This window comes from Miniopterus schreibersii (genome assembly GCF_964146895.1).
Source record: "Miniopterus schreibersii genome assembly, chromosome: 6".
NCBI classification, from domain to species: domain Eukaryota; kingdom Metazoa; phylum Chordata; class Mammalia; order Chiroptera; family Miniopteridae; genus Miniopterus; species Miniopterus schreibersii.
This window is the reverse complement of record NC_138107.1, coordinates 81,796,963-81,813,656: the sequence shown is the minus strand read 5'-3', so window position 1 is coordinate 81,813,656 and position 16,694 is coordinate 81,796,963. Positions and strand designations below refer to the sequence as shown.

At 49.7% G+C, this 16,694-nt stretch overlaps 1 protein-coding gene across 2 annotated transcripts in view; it reads right to left on the bottom strand.

The window, feature by feature from the left end:
* The window catches only part of PLEKHG1 (pleckstrin homology and RhoGEF domain containing G1), a 189,950-nt gene extending 174,362 nt beyond the window's left edge, over positions 1–15,588 (bottom strand). The window contains exon 1 of one of the 2 annotated variants that reach the window (XM_081140662.1): positions 15,457–15,588. The gene's annotated coding sequence lies outside the window, so the exon portion shown is untranslated. The remainder of the gene's footprint in view (positions 1–15,456) is intronic. The other variant, XM_081140663.1, reaches the window with a different exon arrangement.
* Between the last annotated feature and the right edge of the window lie 1,106 nt (positions 15,589–16,694).

Genomic DNA, 16,694 nt, shown 5'->3' with positions numbered 1-16,694 from the left:
AGTGTAACACTGATCGGCTGCCTCCTGCACTCCCCTTACCGGGGATGGAGCCTGCAATCCGGGCACGTGCCCTGACTGGGAAGCAAACTGACAAGCCTTAGGTGCACGCGAGAGTGCCCAACCAACTGAGCAACACTGCCCAGGGCAGTTATCTAACCATTTTTATACCTCAGTGTTCTCATCTATGAAATGGGAATGACTGCACCTATTCCAAGTGCTTGTGAGCATGGACTGGTAAGTGCTCAGTCAGTGTGAGCTGTGATGCCCACTGCCACCACCGCAGCCATCGGCCCAGGGTGTGTGACTCCTGAGTGCAGCAGGAAATGACAGGACTGGGGCAGGCGGGCGGAGAGGGCGAAGCTTCCTAACCATGGCCCTTGCCCCCTGCGCTTCCCCCCATTCTCCCACCCCTGCTCCCCAGGCCCGCCCCTTCCGTCACTCACGCCTTACATACAATTTCCACTCTGTTCCTTAGGGCGGGCTCCACCCACTGCAATCCCTCCCCAGTCTGAGTCTTCTCACAAGAATCTCTAGCCCACGTGAATTTACACTTCTATATATTTCTTGTTGTGAGCATTCAAGTAAATATATATTAGAAGATGGCCTCTGGGGAGATTCAGAAAGAAGAAGGGGCCGTGATGGAGGGAAAAGGGAAAGGAGGCAGGTGCCAGCTTCCAGAGGGGGAAAGAGGCCTGGTGAGCAACAGAGAACTCAGGGCTGGACTTTGGGGTTGGCTTGAGGGGAGGGGGCACAGGCGTGTAACACAGAAAAGGCTGTGTGTGTTCTCCTACAAAGCTATCAGAGTTGGATGTCATGCTTTGAGCCCTCGGTGATGTGGAGAGAGATTGCGCTTTCCTGAGGTCACAGGTTATCCGGAGCTTTACTCACCTCAAATACCTGGTTAATCTGCCTCAGAGCCAGGTGTGGTCTTGGAAACAGAGGACAACTACTTCAGATCATGAAATCGAGAGGGCATGTCCATGTATTAGACAAATGGTGGAAAGGAAAACTAACTTTGGGTCTAAACTTACTGTGAGAAATGATTTGCCAATGTGTCATTCACAAGACTAGTTTTGACCTCAAAATTTATCAGGGAGCCCAGTGGCCTGACAATAATCTCACTTAGATAGGAATCTGAAGTGTAAACCAGTCTTTCATTTGAGTTAGCACAAAACCTGATTTTCATGTAATGATTGTTCCCCAGTGTTTACTCAAAAGAGGAGGTAGAACTGTAAAGATTTCTTTAAATCTCCTTATTAGCAGTAGAAGCTCTTCAAATTAACCCTCAAAGGGGCAATGCACTGCCTAGAAGTAAAACCGCAACACTGCGTTCCCCTTCCACAGTAGACCACAACAGTGAGAAGCCTGAAGGGCCAACCTGGACAAAAGGAAAGAGCCCAAGGAGAGGCAGGGAGGCCTGGTGAGGCAGTGCTGCTGAGGGTCAGCTTCCACTTGTTAGCCCCTTCTCCCTAGTCAACCCCTGGGGGCCTCCCCCTCTGTTTTGGGAACTCTCATCTTGGAGATTGCCAGCAACAGTGGCTTGGAGACAAGGGAGAGATCACAACTGTCCATTAAACAGCTGCTAAAGGCCAAGCACTGTGTAACAGTTTATCCACTGTTTTTACATGTTCAGAACAATCTTATACAGTAATAATTTCCCCCCATTATATGGTTGAAGAAGTAGTTAGTAATAGTACAGTTCATATTCAAAAGACAGTTACTCAATGCTAAAATTATGAACCACCCAATTTTTATTTCCTGTTCAAGAAGGGGAAGAGAAAAGGAATTTCCGACCCTTCTGAGGCAACCCGGGTGAACCCACGTGGGCTAGCTCCAGGTTCAAAGGCAGCCCATCCCAAGTTCGAGCTCGAAGGTACCTGCTCATTAAAAGATACCAGTGTTAGTTCTGCGGGACTCGTAAACATTAGACAGAGCTATGCCTCAGCTCCATTACGGGCCAAGTGGGCTTTCTTTTATTTACCCAGATCACAATCACCACTGATAATACCTTTTTGGACTTGTCTTCCAAAAGTAAAACTTAAGAATACAACCTATCCACTCACCACTTAAATATTGCAGTGCCTAGTATATACTTGAGATGTGGCAGTAAACAAAACAAGCAAAAGGCCCCGCCTCTAACAGGTACACTAGACAAAGTGAAGGGTGAGAACTGAATTAAGGAACTACTATTATTTTTAGCAGACACTTTGTGTGGTGGTTATATGGACAAGTGTGTGCTTATCGGTTAGAAATGCATACTGAAGTGCTTACCGGTGAAACAGAACGATACCTGAGATTTGCCTTTAATATCCAAAGTGGGGAAGGGAACACCAACTGGGGAAACAGACAAAACAAGATTGGCAAAATGTTTATAACTGTTGAATTTGGAAAATGGGTGCATGGGCCTCACACTGTTTCTCTACTTGTGTTTACTTGGAAATTTCCTCAATCAGAAGATGAATCCCTCCGTCTGTGGAGCTTAAAAAGATACACAAACATTAATTTATGGTGTGTCCATTAGATCGGTACACATGCTATGCAGAAAAATAAAGCAGGGAAGGGAGATGGGAAATGCTCAGAGGGGGTGGATAAATATAGTATTTCCACATGCAGGTAGTTTTGACCTATTTTCTACACGTAATTTAAGAAAACAGGAGTCGATCATCGGCATGAGCGTAAGGCATTAATACACGCCAAGCTAAATAAAATGGTAACTAAAGAACACCAGGTTTTCCGAAGAAACGAGAAGAATCTAAGTTTTATGAAAGACGTGAGTTTTAAAGAAATGTTGATGAAAATAATAGCTAACATTTCCCTAACTTTTCCATATAATGAAACCAGGTTGTGCAGTGACTGGATCTGGTCCTCATCATAACCCCAGAGGCTGGGACTATGGGTCACCTCTACAATGCTGTCCCTACGCTTAGGGAGTCTGGGCAGCTTGTCACGGTCACGCAGACTCTAAGCGGTGGAACCGGGGGAATCCGGGTGGTCCAGCTCCAGAGTCTGAACATTTAAGTGTCACCCTGCACTGCCCACTCTGACGGACGGGTGGAACTCGGAGAAATGAAGGGCGAAAGGCGAGACATAAATATCAGGCCGCGACTGATGTTTCCTGAGTGTCTGCCACACTCAAGGTGCTGTCTGGTGCTGTGGGCACTGTGGAGGCAAAGGGCAGATCTGCGGGCAGAGCCACGAGCAAGCTTTTCTGGGTAGGCCGGCGCCGGAGAGCAGACGCGAGAGGAAGAGGCCCAGTTGGACCCAAGGACGCTTCTTCAGGCCAGGCGTTTGAGGGCAGGAATGGAGGAAGGGAGTCGGGCGGGCTCTCCACCACTTCTCTTCCTAGGCGCCCGCCACCATCACCACCCACCCGTCCACCCCCGCCTGCAGCACCGTGGGCTGCTGACCTCATTCTAGAACCTTCCGCGGTAACAGTGTCAGATCACCAGAACCTACCCGACTGAGAGGACAGAAATGGCCACTGCCGAGTTGATATTGATGGATTCAAAAAAATGTGTGAGCTTTTCTCTGTGCTGGGGCTGTTCTAAAACACTGGAAATACAGTGTAAACAAGTTCTCTCCTCTCATGAAGAACAGACAAAAACCAAGCGTACCCTTTGCTACGTGCTGATAAATGTACATAAAAACGCAGTTGGGTAAGAAGGACACGGCTTGCAAGGCCATATAAAGAAAGCATGACCAGGAAGGCTTCTCTGATAAGGGGACACTTCCAGGAAACTGGAAAAAGTGAGACAGTGAGGCTTGACTATCCCGGGAAGAATGTTCCAGGCAGAAAACACTTTGAGACTGCAGCTTGCCTGGCAGACTTGGGGACTCAAAGGGGCCGGCCAGCCAGGGCAGAGTGAGCACGTGGGGAGCAGAGATGAGATCAGAGCAAGAGGGCAGAGCAGGGGCCAGGCTGGGGAGGGTCTCGGAGGCCATTCCGTGGGCTTGCTGTTATCTCTGAGTGAGACTGGAAACCGCTAGAGGAGTCTGAATTAGCCCACACTGCAGCATCACTTTGGCTGCTCTGAGACAGAAGGGGGCATGGGTCTAAGCAAGGAGGCCAGTTAGGGACCTACTGCATGAATCCAGGGAGAGAAGGTGGTGGACTGGACCAAGTGGGAGCAACGAAGACTGTGAGAAGTGGGAGAATTCTGCACGTTTGGGGTAGAGCCCACAGGGATCCCCATACCGTAGGTCCAGAGAAAATGGTAAAGGCTCTCTAAAGAAGCCTTTTATCTCTGCCTTAAGTTCTACCATCCACCTTCCCTTGGGGTTAAGCCATTAGAAGGGGCCTCTACGAAAACGCATCTGCTGGTCAGGTTTCAGCTCTAGACATAGCAGCCCATGTGGGCTCAGCAATTATTCTACTTGTCTAGGCAAGAGATAAGCGTCCAAAAAGCTAGGAAGGAGGCACGAATAAGTGAATATAGACTGAGAACGGTTTAGGAAGTTGTTGCTAACTGATTGGACAAGGCAGGAAAGGGAAGGATGCTGTGACCACTGAATTGTGGTGCTATTAACTAAGAAGTGGATAAGGAGTGGGGGGAACAACAACCCCAGGAAGTGAGAGGTAGGTCTGGAAATAGAGATTATGAATCCACTTCTGGGTGGGTGACTTTAAATCAATTGTGCAAAAGCCAACAGATAAATCCCAGAAGGCATGTGAATGAGAGTGGGCGGCTCAGACAGGCCCACTGCACAGTTTCTCTTTGGATTTATTTTGAAACACAATAGGGCCTCACCATTTGAGCCAGAAAATTTGACTCGGGATATTCTAAGAGGAATTTCATTTCATTATCTTCCAAGAGGCATAGTAACTACAACTAGGCTAACCAGAATCCATTCCCTTTTAACATGATGGGATCTTTCGAAGACCTGTCTTAACAAACTAAATTTACAAATAACAGAGCAATTTCTGTACCAACACTAAACAGTGTGGTTTGGCTATATTCGGGTGTTTTCCAGTAAGAGGGCTAAATTCTGAAGAGGCGAGTAACAAATATAGATTTCTTAAACTTGTTTTTATATTTCTGAGCTCTAAGTTGGTAAACCAGAATGAAGGTTTTCACCCAAAACCCACACGCTAGCATTGATCACGAGACTCCCCAATTCCACTTTACAGTAGAAATAGAGAACTGGCCCAAACATCCAGTTAAACGATTGGCTCAAGGTCAACGGTGTACCCGGGAACATGCTCTCTCCTGGGAACATGAGGATGAATGCAGTTTACTGTCCATGTCCCAGGAGAGTCACAACCCACCGAAAGGTCTGAGGGGCCCTCCCCATGCAAACGAAGGCGTGTTTACAGGGTTGGAGTAGGGCTGGTATCCCGCCTGGAAATGCGGAGCAGTCCCTCAACTGGCCTGAAACACTAGAAAGATTTCTTCCCACTACAGTTTCTCCGATAGCTGTTTCTACTCCAGAGTAAACACTGTTGAGTTTCCAAGTGCTCTATAAGCCAGTGAGAGGCAGGCGATGGACATAAATATTTATTGAGCAGCGCATTTCCTGCAGCCCATCCAACTTCCAAAGCAATAGCCACTGGGCTCCCCTTACAGAAAATCATTAGAGCAAAAACACTTTCCTAAAGAAACCTTAGGAAGGGCTAGTCGAAGCGCCTTCGGATTCCTCTAGGGGGTTCCTTCCCTTCTTTCCTCTCTCCCATTCCCTCCCCAATTTTCCTCCCTCTTCTTTCTTAAATATTTAGCTACCTACTCAGAACTTCATTTCTTCAACTAATTTGCAAACACTGAGATTTCTGCCTGAATTTTTTGAGGCTGATTTCAACTAGGAGATAACAAATGATTTCGTTCAACCCCTTGCGCTCAGGAGCTGAGTGTAGTGAGCGAAAGCAGACCACTACATGGCTACGGAAAATTCCGCCTCCTAAGGGCCAGAAACGAGGAAAGGAGAAAGCTAAGGAGCCAGCAGGAAGGGGCACTGAGCTCCGAGGGGCGCGTGGGGAGGTGACTGACCCGTCAGGGCATGCACCTCGCTTACTTTCCTTAGAGGGCCGAAGGACAGAGGCCAGTGGAAGGAAAACAAGGAAACTAGTAAGCCAGCAGGACAAAGCAAGTAAGAGTGGCCACTCTGCTTCCAGATCCCCATCAATCCCTTCCTGCGCTGCATGGGCCTGGCTGGCACTCCAGCCCGCCTCTCACCGCCTCTTCCGCAGCATCCTCTCTCACTGCCTGAGCTTCCTCTCCCTGGGTGACAACCGGACATTCATCGCACACGTCCCTCCCTGGCGTCAGACCCAGCAGCGGCTTTGCACGGCACTTCTAAGCCGTGGTAAAGCCCTTTGGTAGATAAAGGCCGACCCAGTCCAGGCCCTGCCCACCTCTCCAGCTGCATCTCCCACTTGGCTGCTCACACACAGCTGCCTTTCTTTGCCTCCAACTCACGGGATTATTCCCCTCTTAAGGCCTCCATACATCTCTTCTCTCTGCCTAGAAGGCTCCTTTCTCACAGCTTCTGCAGATCATTTTTTGTTAGTTAAACCTTGGCTCGAGGTTTCCTGCTCACATGGGCCTTTCTGAGCACCCAGGCGAAGACAGTGCCCCTGCCCCATCCCATTCCCCTGCCTTTTTTTCTCTAAAGCTCTCATTACATCGTTTCCCCCTCCCCAGATCTAGCCTGTTCTGTTCATCACTGTCTCCCCAGGGCTTAGGAAATTATATTTGTTGAATAACTAATTCTAATCTGAATTCCCAACTGTAATGAATATGATGTCTCCAAGACAGGGAAACAAACAGAAAATGGGTCTCTCCTCTCCCTCTCTTACCACTGACTTTTGCCTTGGGAGACTGAGGGCCCTCCCCTGCCACCGGGATGGCTGTCCCAGTATTTTCACGTTGGTTTCCTGTTCCAGCCGACTCGTAGCAGGGCCTAAAGCTCCAGTGTGACACCCAGTCCACATAATAACAGAGTCACCACTCATCATGGGCTTACTAGGCACTAGGTGCTATACATACACGCTACGCATTTAAACCGATAACATCTTTATTATAAGGTTCTGTTCCCGTTTTAGTAGGCATTTTCAGATAACTTCCAAATAACACATAGACTGCCGGGCTTCAGTCTGTTCCTGCGTTTCCACTGAGAATTCAGACCTTAAAAAACAGACTCTACCTCCTCCCTGCATACCGTTTGCCCCGTAATTAACGTCACAGAAACAGTGTTTGAACTGGAAGTACAATAAGTTCGCAAAGACAGCAAGAAAGTATCTGCCTCGCTTGCTGGATCTATGATGCCTATGGAAGGATCAAGTTGAGAGTTTCCTCCGTCAAGAGCATGTGTTTCTGAACATCTGCACAGTGTTTCTGGATATATTAGTCATCCAAAGCCAAGGAGATTTTTAGAATCGCTGTGGCCGTCATGTGTTTAGCCAGTACAGGAGCGTGTTCTTGTTTCCCTCTACGTAAGACGTTCGAAACAAATCCCCGCTCAGCTCCCACTGGGAAACTGCTTAGAGGACAGCGCTAGGTTAGGCGGTACCACACCTTAATGAGGGGGCCACGCGCCATCAAGCAAACAAAGCGTATTTTCCTCCTCGGGGGACTCTGAATTTTGAAAGGCGCTGCTCTTAGGGAGCTCATCACAACTCGAATTTTAGAACTTCATAATATTTGCTTTCATGTCAGGATAAGTTCTGAAAAGAACGACAGAAAGAAAACGTAAGAGCGCTTTTTTGGAAGTTACCTGGATTCGAAGTTGCTGAAGGTAACGTTTCATTATCATAGGGGCCACTGCGGCCACAGCGTTCCACGTGCCACGGGAACATTATTTTCACATAGCTTTCTTTGTCAGTTTAGTTTCAAGATCAGGCCTCACTAAGTATTGCGATTCAATGGCATTCCTTAGAGTTTAATCTCAACAATTGTTGGGGGGGGGGGGGAGTCGGAGATAAGCATGTATCCTATAGAGACAGTGAAGAAAAGTGGAAAAGAGCCCAGACCACCACGGTTTTCCTCCATCGCTGTACTCCAAAGGTCCAAATATTTCCCCAGGCTCTCCCCTGGGCAGCGCCAGTCCTACTCAGCTCATCCGCATGCGCGTCTCCCATCCGTTCCTCGCCCATCTCAACACCCCTACAGCCCCACCCTCACCCCTACAGCCCCACCCTCACCCCTATGCCCCACCCTGCTTATCCTTGGCAAGAATCTGACTGAGAAAACTCGGATCCAGGATGGGCAAGGTATGATGTAAGGGAAGGCTTTTCTCTTACAAAAATTAACTTGTAAAGTCCACATCTCCCCAAAGAGGCTCCTCGCCCACCCACTCGGTGAGCCTATATTCCTGATTTGGGCCCTTATGTTTCATATTTCATGTATTTTGTTGATTGAAAACTGTAAAAGTATGAGATGCCTGAATATTTAAACTGTGAGCTGTTTCCCACCAGCTCCCATCCCCTCCTTTGAGGCAGCTATAATATTCTAGCACAACACAGATGCTTAAACTAATGACAGGTTTATATGGTTAAAGGGAGCAAACACAGGGTCGTATATTTACGCCCCAGATTACAGTTTTTCCTCTCTCCCAGCACATCAGAGAGGCGCAGATGTTAGCGTTTGAGGACTGTCTGTAATCACACGGCCACGGGAAGCTGAGCTCTGGGATGGCCTGGGATCAGCCCCTCCACCCCTTCCTCTCAGCCTCCCAGCTTCCCCATCCCCCCTCCAACCCAACCTGCAGGTCCTAGATCGGGGACAGCCTTCCCTCATCCTAAGGGTGGACTCTGTGAGCATGCACCCCACCCCCCCACCCCCCACAACACCTACAAATGCCCTTTCCTTTCCATCTACTCGTGTCCGAAGACTCAGGTTTCTGCTGGAGCCGCTGTCAGTTCTGAAGATGTCCTAGAGCATGAGGACTTTAGTCACAGAAGGTAGAGGGAGAACGAAGGTGGCTCCAGAAGGGAAAGGTCTGCACTGTGCTTCCTCCTTGGCCAAGGGCTGACCGACCCCTCCCAGCCAGGCAGGGTGCAGGGGCTTCCATCCCAGAGTTGGGAGAGGGTAGAGGGAGCTAAAAAGCACCCCCAAAAAACAGATTCCCACAGGGTATTAGGAAGGGCACGCTCACCCTGTATGGAGGGCCAGCATGCCACCCGGTGACATGTTGAAATTACAATCAAACAGCACGAAAGCACACTTAATTACAGCTAGAAATAGCCAAGTGTTGTCCAAGCTCCCATTGAGTCAACCTGAAATTGAGTTAAAGAATCTTGGACAGAAGGGGGAGCTGGAGAGGGAGAGGCAATAGGCTCCCAACTGGGTGCAGGAAAAGATCTTGAGGAGGATCCAGGGTTTAGAGGGTGGCCAGAAAGCAAGGATTTAAGTGGTACTTTACTCTCTAAACAGGGAGGAGGGTGGGAAAATATTAGAAGAAAACACTGCTTGGAGTGTGAAAACCCAGAGCCTTGCCAGAGGAGGGAAGGAGGTTGGCTCTAAGTGGAGCCCTCCATCTCATTGTGAGAAAGGACCTACGTGGTCAGAGGGATGATCAGCCCCTTGAGATGGGGGAGAGGAGTATTTATAGTAAATTAAATCTGAAAAACAGAAGGCAGTGAGCTCTGAGCTAATGCCTTCATTGACCTTCGGAAGGCATTTATGTGCATTAAGGATTCACACATCTCTGGAGACAGCTGCCAAAAGGAATTATCTGGCTGCAAGAGCTGCCCAACATCACTCCTACCCAAGTATGTGTAAGTCAGTTTCACTTAAACAGGATTCACTAATGCACTTTGTTCATTCAAATGACCAGACTGAATGTTTTAAACTTTTAAAAACACATCAGATCACAAATGTCTTGCCAGACTTGGATTTGCTATGTTATTTAACTCTTTGCCAGGTCCAATTCAAGAAACAGAGAAACTCAGTTACAATGTAGACCACTGAAGCCCAATCCTGTATGCAACCATAGAGTAAGACTAATTTATTCAATGGACACTTACTGAGCATAAAAATATCAATGTATCTTACTGATGCTAAGAAACACTTCTTTTTTCACATGTTATGGACACATCTTACATGTCATGGTATCAATTTAATTCACAGCATTTCTTTTCTCAGTGATACACTTTCCAAATAGCCTTTGTAAAGTATATGATTATCTAACCACTATGCAGTACACCTGAAACTAACAAAATAATATTGAAATTAAAAAAACAAATAAAAAAAGAAACAGCACATTTCAAAAGTATCTTTAGATTTTATGAAACAGGAACTCATTAATATAATTAAAGTTGCAGTTCAAATACTGCCCTCTCTGAGGGGCTTCCTGGAGCACCAGTGTAAAGTGGCCCGACCATCACCCTGATCCTCCCACCTTGCTGATCACATCCCTATGGAGACCATGTCTCTTGTGTTCACTGCCTGGCCTAGGAAAGCATCAGGCATCATTCTAGGCATAGTAGGTTCTCAATAAATGGCTCTGAAATGCAGAAAAGTTACCATTTATTGAGCAATTACTATATGTCAGACCCTGAACTAAATGCTTTACAGAGGAAAATGTCATGTATCCTAGCAACATGAGGCACCTGTAGCAGGTAAGTGGGATGAGACCTCAGCTCAGCTTAACCTCAAAGGCAGACACATAGGCACCATGTTAGACTGTGTATCACATACAAGCCTTGGAAGTTCTGTGCTGAATTCTGTAACCGTTCCAAAGATATACAGCAAGATCCCTGAAGCTACAGAGAGGGAAGGAGCTGTTCCCCCACCCAGGAAAGGAAATATTTATCTACCAGATCACCAAATTCCCCGGTCTTCCCAAGTGCTTCATGTATGAGGTCCTCTGTGAACCTAGAGGTGGGGATGCCTACATCCCTGTCCAACAAGATGAGGAGAGGCTCCAAGTAAGAGATGAAGATTAAAACTTCATATGGAAGGATTCCTCCATTGGTGAGGTGAGCACAGCCCACCTAGGGCTCTGTGAGTTATCTTGAATGATACGGACATAGGGTATACAGAGGAGGAGACAGAAGAAAAGTAGGTACAAGAGCCCTGAGTGCCATGCTCAGGGGTCTGAACTTGGTTTCACATGATCCATGATCTTTATCAACGACCTGCTTCACTGTGGGCTTTACTCCACCCCAGCCGAGCCTCTCCATTCAGCATCTAACTCAGGGAAGAATGTTGAAATTGGGCACTGCCATTCCTGTATCAACGGATTGCTATGCCTACCAGAGACTTCTAACCCCAGCGTAAAGAGAAAATAAAGAAGATGGGCTGCAAAAAGGAGTGACAAAGGAGATTTGGTTATAAGTTAGTCTGTATTGCTTCAGCTGAGATAGAGTATAGGAAATTTGTCATTTTGGGTCTCCATGAAAAATACGGAAGGAAATCACAAACATAAAATGTTTCCTTTAGAACAGAGTTGGGTAAATCCAGCCTACAGCCTGTTTTGTGTGGCTCTCGTGCAAAGACTGGTTTTTACATTTTTAAAGGGTTGCAAACACCTCCCCACCCAATCAAAGAATATATGAGAGAGACATACGTAGACCACAAAGCCTAAAATACTCACTATCTGGCCCTGTACAGGAAAGGGTTTATCGCTCCCTGCCTAGAACTTACCACCTCCCCCCATCTGTATTCAGACACAGGCCATTTTAGTGGTCAGTGACCAGACACATAGAGAACTAGGCCCATTCACCACTCAGATAATTAGAGCTAATCTCGTGGTGGGATGATTTATTGATTTAGTAATTCCTCTTACAAGAATTCCACAGTCTTAGCGATTACTAGATTCACACCCATTTCAACTTCATCTTGGATATTTTAGAAAGATGATCCTTCTGACACTTAAGGACATGCTAGCTTTGGGGCAAATGATTGTACTGGTTTGACCTTCCCAACGCCAGGGATAAGTGGCTTCTGTAGACTCCCCAGCACACTGGTTATTAAAGTTTACCAAAACAACTTTCTTAATTAAAGACCCGTGGAAAACCCGGACCGACTCTCCTCCCACCAGGTTAGAACACTGAGTGGGCGTCGCTGGAATCGGTTTAAAACGTAGCCTAACATTAGCACCCTCCAAGGTGCCTTCCTCTAAGCCGACGCGGGAAGGGGAAAGGCGAGGAGGGCTGTAGCTTTTCAGTTCCATGAATCCAGCATACTTTAGTTTTCCATCAAACAGTAATTCAATATTTACCAAAAGAAGTTGTTTAGGTTTGGAAATTTTTCCTGGGCTTGTATCACATCGAAAAAACATTTTTTGGGTAAACTTGTGTACACAGAATGAAAAGATACTCAAACCTACCTCAAACATGAAAACTATTCTAGATACAGTGTACAGCCAACGCCTGGCCACTGGGTGAGAACCAGCAGGCAGACCTGAGGCTGTTCTGCAGCATCTGGATCACCAGTGGCCCAGTGACTCCGCCGCAGACGCGGGCCCCTTGCTGGCATGGTCAGGCTCCCTCTCAAGTCTTTGCCGAAGCCTCTGTGGCTTCTCACCAGCGTGGGCAATAGGAACATGAACATGTATTCATCTCGTAATGACCTGAAAGCTGGCTCTGCAGTTGGTTCTACTTGGCACAGACGCCCATGGCTCTTAGTGCCGGACTGGATTGGGGTCAGCTTTTCATTTTATAAAGCAGGAGGATGCAGGCTGATGAAATATTATATTTCAGATGCCTGCTGCAGGTGTGTACTGGGCTGCCCTGGGTCTGCGTCTAGAAAATGTTTCCATTCCCATTCCTACTTGAATACACAAACGTTTTGCCTTAGAAACCACATTTTTCCTAAGTCAAAAGAGACAGTGATTTTTTTTTTTTTGAGTGAAGCATTGTATTTAACTAAAAATATGCTCCGTGCTACTATCATTTCTAGGTAGCGCAGTTCAGAGGAAAGAGAAATGAACCTGGGCTGAATCGTAGCTCTGCCAGTGGACAGCTGTGTGGCCTCTGGCAAAATCACCCATTCCCTGGACTCAGTTTATCAACAACAATCATCCTTAAAGCACACGACATGCCAGACTCCACGAGTTATTCGATTAATCATCAATGCTCAGCATGACTCCGGAGAGAAAGGGCAGTATTTCCTAAACCAGAGAGGAAGAAATGAGCAAAGGTGAGATAATCTGGAGAAAGTAATCAACTGTGATTGTTACGTTTTCCTGATTATAAAATAATCTATGTCTAAATAATTTCCTAGAGGGGTCAAGGTCTCAGTGCTAATGAGTTGCAGAGGCCAACTTCACACACAGGCCGGCTCCTTCCAGAGCACTTGGTCTCCACCTCCAGCACTTCCCGAAATCTTTAAGATGTTGGGGCTGAACTAGGTCATCCAAGACTTAGCCTAGCCCCCGTGTTCTAGCGTCAGATTCCATGGATCCTCCTTTAATCCTTAAAAGATGACAACTGTCTGAAAGACCAAGTACCAGCAATGAAAGGCGGGAGGGGAGAGAAACCTGCACAAAGTGGATTGCAGCCGTTAAGAATCAGAGTATAGACCCAGGAACTGCTCTTAGTTTATTCAGGGCTCAGAAGACATAATGCTGCTGAAGCATGTCCCATAGTTATGTGTTAGACCACGAACCATTACATCTTAATTAAATGACTTTAAAAACTCAGATCCTCACAGGCGGGAACGGAACAGTACTGGTTATTCCTGGGTTTGAAAAGTTATCGTCCCTTCCCATTGGTTTGTTAACAAGTGATCAATTAAACTCTTTGAAGTACAGATTGAATCGCCCATGGAAATATCTGAGCTTGGACTTGGTAACAATCATTCCTATTTAAGAAGCTGAAGGAAGCTGGTGTCCGTGGGGAAGATGGAAAAGAGCAGGGAAATGTGATCAAGGGAGAGCGGGATTAGGGCAGGGATCTGACAGCAGGAGGCTGTTTCTCACCCTGCCCTGCCCTCCGCAGAGGCCCGGGGGGCAGCTAAGGGGGGTGCTGCGGTGATGGCGGGCGGTGCCCTGCTGGGGATGAAGCCAGCGAGGTGGGAGAACTCTGGGGAAAAACATTTATTTCTTCAGGTGGTTTGGTGGCACAGACATGGGGCTTCAAATAGGACAAGAAGTGTGGAACTGGGAAGCCTGAGGGTCATATATCAAACGATGTCTTAAATATCCTAGAACCAATCAACACCACGGGGTGGGGGTGGGGGTGGATTGAGCATGAAGCTTTAGAAACTACCTGGTTCATATGAATCACCTCCTGAGCAAGGCAGCCAGGGCCACCTGAGGTGGAGAAGCTGGGGGGGGGGGGGTCTCACCTGGCAGAAGCCCAAGTTACAGGCAGTTTTCTGACTCCTTAGCGATGGGCTTGGAAATGTTTTAGCAGCGTTTAATCAAAGTCCAAAGTCTATAAACTCTTTAAAAGTATGCCCACTCCAGAAACCCGAGACGCCAGAAGCTGCCCGTTTGAACACTCGATAACCATTTTCATAGCGTCCCGCGACCCAGCTGGGCCTGCAGTCCTGCTGATGACGAACCTGACCTAAGCCCACACTGGTCCCCTCCCGGTTTCAACAGGAAACGCAAGGTGGCTCAACCCAGTGTGTCGGAAAACCCCCAATTCTGCTCTGCCTCTGGGATCCACCGCGTCCTTTGTGACCTGGGCTGGAAACAGCCGCCGGGGGCTCGCCCTGGGCGATCTCAGAAATAGGTGCGGGAGCGGCGGCCACCCGAGCGCGGCACAGGGCGCGGGGGCCAGAGCCGCGCGGGACCCCTCAGTGTTTCCAATGCACCGAACGGCACTGAAAGCGCATCCACCCTCCCTGGGCGTCTGGTTTCAAGCCCAGGCTCCCATCGGAGGACACAAAGGGGCGGGCTGCCGGCGCCACCCGCAGACCCTGGCTGTCCCCGAGCCCAGAAGGGTCCGCAAAGTCCCAGAGCGGACCAGCTCGTCACCTTCCACCCCGGTGACAAACGAGCCCCCGGCTTTCCACCCCGCTCCCACCCCCGGCGTATTTGCCACCCAGGCCAGTTCTGCAAAGGCTGGGGTCCTGCGCGCCGACGCCGCGCGCGGGGTCCGGGGCTCGGGAGTGGCCCTCGGGGGGCTGGCGGTCGCGCCCCCCCTTTTGGGGGCTGTCCTGCCCGAGCGGCGGACCTGGGTTTGCAGCGCCCCAGGTTCGCGCGGAAGCCCCTGCTCGGAGGAGCCCGCCTGGCCCCCCCGCGGCTGCGGTGGAGGGTCCGGGGCGCCGGGTCGGGGCTGGGCCGGGGCTGGGGCTGGGCCGGGGGCCGGGGCCGGGGGCCGGGGTCCAGGCGGCGGCGGGTCGCCCCCTCCAGGCGGCGGCGGGCAGCGGCGGCCCCGGGTCCCGGCGCAGGGGGCGCTCGCCGGGCACCGTCCGCCCGGACCCCGGAGGAAGCGCGCAGGGGAGCGGAGCCCGGCTCCACCTGCGGACTTGGGGCTCCGGGATGGGGGACTCCTGGGTCTCCCTCCCACGCCTCGGGGCTCCCCATCGCTGGCAAAGACCCGGGGGTTGCGGCAGAGCCGGCGCTTACCCGGGGGGCGGCCCGCGGCGGGGCCGCGCTCGCAGGTCGGGTCCGGGAGGAGCGACTGCGCCGCGACGCGCCGGCTGCGGCTGCGGCTCCGGCTCCGGCTGCGGCGCCCGCGGAGCGCCCCGCACGGCCGCCGGGCCCGGGCGCCGACTTCCTCTTCCCGGGCTTGGCCTCGCCCCGGCCCGCCCCTCGCGCGCCCCGCCGCCGCCGCCCGCCCGCCTCCCCCGGGCCCGGGGGCGAGGAAGGTGGGACGCAGCCGAGGGGAAAGCGAAAGAGACCAGCCCGGGGGCGCCCCTGGAGCCTCGCCAGGGCGCGCAGTCAAATTACAGCCCCCGGGCGCGGGGGTAAAAAAAATTCCTGCTACTGTTTTTGCAGACGCATCACTTTTTTCATTTTCCAGGCTCTTCAGGGGCTTTTCTTTAAAATAGTACCAAACATAATTCTCAGCCGACGCTCTGGTGTGGCACAGCAGCTCTGGGGAGCATGCAAAAGGGGGGCTCGCTGTTCCCCGAGCATCATGACCCTAATCAGCTGGGTTCATGCACCGAACAACCTCTGCTTAGACTAACCTTTGTAACAGCCAGATAGATGTCTAAGGGCACAGCTGTGCGATAAAATTACGACGAGTCGAAGGTGCCTGCAAGCCGCCGGTCAAAGGCATGCAGAGTGACTACCTAACACCTCTCCCCTTCAAAGGCAGGCGCCCGCGTCGGGTTCCCCTGCTGACCCCACTCGGTTTTGTGATTTGTAAGAATGCCCTTGTGCATTACTTTGCACAGGCTTGCAGCTTAGCCAGTTACTAGCTGTGTGGCCTCTGGGGAGTTACTTAGCCTCTCTGTGCCTCATATCCTTCATCTATAAAGTGGCGAGAACGATTACGCTCGGGAGAGGCTTTGACACATAAGAAAGCCTGGATACATGTTAGCTATTCCTGTTGTTGGTTTCCCCCTTTTATCTGTTTTTATGCATGCACGTGGTTATGGAAATTATAATAAAGATTTGAAACAAAATAAGGTTTTGTGCAGGAAGGCCACGCAGCGGCACAGTTCTCTCCCTGCAACTTGCGGCCTATGCTCTGTCGTACAATTTATTGTGTCTCCACAACTGACTTGTATTACCTGAAGCTCTGAGGCTGGGGATGCTTGGGATACACTCACCACAGACGATTTGCAATGGGACTAAAGCAGACATTTGCCATCCTCAAAGCAAAGTTTCAGTTGGTCTTGTAATAGCCTTGTGAG